Below are 3,781 nucleotides of genomic sequence, written 5' to 3' on the forward strand. Positions count from 1 at the left end.
GGTTATTTGGATCACCTTCCCAATCAAAGTCAGTATAAGCAATTAAATTTAATTTAGAAGATGAAGATAAAAATACTCCCTTATTTATGGATCCCTTTATATATCTGATAATTCGAAGAATGACACTCATATGAACTGATGTAGGAGCATGTTGAAATTGACTTGTAACATGCACAACACGAGAGATATCTGGTCTAGTGATGCTAAGATACATCAAAGATCCAACGAGTTGCCTGTAAGAAGTGGGATCTTCTAGAGGAACCCCATCATTAATTTTCAATTTTGTTCCTACTACTTCAGGAGTTTCGCAAATTTTGTCATCTGAAATTCCTGACCTATCAATAATCTCACAAGCAAGTTTGGTTTGAGACAAAAAAAACTCCTGTGAGAATAGACAACTTAAATGCCTAAAAAATATGTCAGAAAACCTAAGTTCAACATTTCAAATTTTTCTGTTAATGTAGACTTGATACTCTTGATCTCTTTGGTATCATCACCTGTTATTAATATATCATCAACATATAATAATAAAATCATAATTCATGCATCAGATTTCTTGACAAACAGAGTAGTGCCAGTATAACATGAAATAAAACTATTTTTTACCATTAAATTGTTAAACCGATCATACTAAGCCTTGGGAGTCTGTTTCAAGCCATAAAGAGTTTTTGTTAGTTCTCCATTTAAAAATGCATTTTTAACATCCATTTGATATATGTTTCATTTTTTAATAAAGGCAATTGTAATTAGACACCTAACAGTGGCCATTCGCGCAACAGGGGCAAAAGTTTCATCGTAATCTATTCCATATTCTTGACTATATCCTTTGGCAACTAAACGGGCTTTATACCTTTCAAGAGTCCCATCACTCTTAGTTTTGACTTTGAAGACTCATCTGCATTCTATTTCTTTCTTTTCTTTAGGTAAATCTTGAAATTCTCAAGTTTTAGCCTTTTTAAGAGTTTTAAGTTCATTATTCATTACATTCCTCAATTCTACCATTTTCTTGACTTCTTTAAAATTCTTAGGTTCTACAGATGAATGAATGGTACTCAGACGTGCTATGTGTTTAGGTGAGAAGGATTCATAGGATCTAAATCTAGAAGGATTTCTCCTAGTTTTTTTGGTCCTACGAGGATTATTTGTTGAAGTAGGTTCATTAGATTCACTATAGTTCTCAATTGCACTTCTAAAAGTGTTTTTATCTCTATGGGTATAAGTGATTGGTTCACAAGATATTCCTTCTTCGATAAGTGGCTCAAGAAATGGAGAATTATTACTTTCTTGTGTATCATTACAAAGAGCATCAAATATCATTTCATCATCACTAGAAATATCATCATTTCTAGATAATAATTCAAACAAGAAGGAATAATCCATATTATCTCCATGAGGTTCATAATCTTCAAAACCACTAACATTTTCTAGAAATGTTACATTTCTATAAACATATAATTTATCATTTTTAACATCATGACACCTAAATCCTTTTTGTGTTTTCTAGTATCCAAGAAATGTACAAGGAATAACTTTTGGTAAAAATTTATCATTTTTGTTAGTAAGAACAAAACATTTGCATCCAAAAGCTCTTAGTCTATTATAATCGGGTTCCTTTTGATATATAATTTCAAGAGGTGATATTTTATTTAAATTTTTTGAGGGAAGACGATTTATAAGATAAACGAATGCAAGAGTTGCTTTGGCCTAAAATCTTTTAGGATTTTTTTGAGAAATAAGCAAGGTTCTAGTGGTTTCAACTATATGTCTATGTTTTCTTTCTGATAAGTCATTTTATTGAGGTGTTTTGGGACATAATTTTTTATGGATAATTTCATTAATCTCAATATAGTTTTTAAATTCATTTGAGAGATATTCTCCTCCGGAATCGATCCTAAGAATCTTTAACTTGCCATTTAATTAATTTTTGATCATCACGTGATAGGTCTTAAAAGATGAAAAAACCTCATGTTTATGCTTAAGAAAATATATCCAACAATATCTAAAATATTCATCAACAAAAATGACATAATAATAGAATCCTCCTTCAGATATAACGAGTGTCGGTCCCCATACATTTGAATGCACAAGTTCAAATGTTTTGTTGTAAACATAGATCTTTGTTCAAAAGGCAAGCTTCTCACTTTTTCAAGAATATAATTATTACAAATGAAGTCATTTTTTACAAAGATCTTTAATAAAATGCAAACAAGAAAGCTTGACAATATTGGGATGCCTAAGATGTTTATGCCAAACATTTATATTTTTATGTTTGACAATGTTACAAAAAGAGTGCTTTGAAATTTGAAGAAATTTCATTTAGTATAGATCTCCTTTCCTAGAGCCTTCCCCAAACTTCTCGGACCGGCGAGCCTATATCCAACATTTATTTGATGAGAACTTGATATCACACCCATGTGAGAACTTGATATCACACCTATAGTTCGATAGTTGAGAGACCGAAAGCAAATTTAAATTTAACTTAGGTATAAATCTAATTTTGAAGGATGGAGAAATGGGAAAATATATTAGTTAAAAGAGGTCGGGGTAGGCCTAGGAAGACTTGGATGGAGATGATAGGAAAGGATATGAATGCTTTGAACCTCACTGAGGACATGGCATTGGATAAAAATGATTGGAGGAGAAGGATTCATGTGGAAGACCAAAATGATTTTCTTTGTTGGTTCATATCGCCGACCCTAATTGTTTTGGGATGAAGGCGTAGTTGTTGTTGTATAAATCTAATTTTGAGAATAAAAAATTCTTGATTTTCAAAATTTTCAATCCCTTTAATTTTAAGAGAAGCACCATCGACGATTGAAACAAAAGAAAGAGATATAGTTTTTGTGTATTCGGAAAGAGCAAAAATATTTGGAGTCATATGAAATGAGGCACATGAATCTAAAAGCCAAGAAGTCTTACTGGAAGGAGAGAAGGTTGACATGGCGGACCCGGAAATGGATCCCTTGAGAAGGGGTTGATGAGTTTGTGTAATTTGACTTAGAGATAGTGCTCCATTGTTGGAAGTAGATGAACCCTCCTCCTTATGTGGTTGAAATGTTGTAGACATGACCACCATCTTCTTCTATTTTGGACACACCGGTTTAATGTGTCCCGGTTCTTTGCAAAAATGGCATATAATTTTACTATAATCTTTTTCATGGTACCTTCCATTTTGGTCACCATTTTCTCTCGCTCCTTGATTTTGATTTTGGAATTTATTAAAATGCGGGAGTTTGTATGTTTTCAAATTATTCTCCGGTCTAGAAATGGCATAAGCTTCTTCATTTTCATCTTTTGTTGAAAGAACGGGTAACACATTTTTATTGGTTTTGTTCATTCCCAATTTAGTTTCTTTTCCACTTAGTTTAGTAAGAACGTCTTTTAGAGGTGGAGATGTAAAAGAAGATAGAAGAGAGGATCTAGTTTGCTCAAATTCGGGTATAAGCCCATTCAAAAAATTGAAGAAGTGATCATCTTCTAATTGCTTATGTCGTATCTCAATAGCTTATTCACTTCATTTGAGTTTAAGAAGTGCAAGTTCATTCCAAATAGATGATAATTCGGCAAAGTATTCTCTAATAGACATTTCCCCTTGTTGAAGAGTCAATGCCTTTTTTTGAAGATAGTATTCATGAGATAGATCTCTTGAGGTATACATTCTCTCAAGGTACTCCCATACTTAAAATGCTTTTTTAAATTTCAAAATATTGACATATCCTAGTCTCCACCATATAAAAAAATCATAAAAGGATTTTGTAATTCTTCATGTTTTTTGTTGTAT

The sequence above is a fragment of the Nuphar pumila genome, chromosome 7, assembly GCF_984573655.1.
Source record: "Nuphar pumila chromosome 7, dmNupPumi1.hap1.1, whole genome shotgun sequence".
Lineage (NCBI taxonomy): Eukaryota > Viridiplantae > Streptophyta > Magnoliopsida > Nymphaeales > Nymphaeaceae > Nuphar > Nuphar pumila.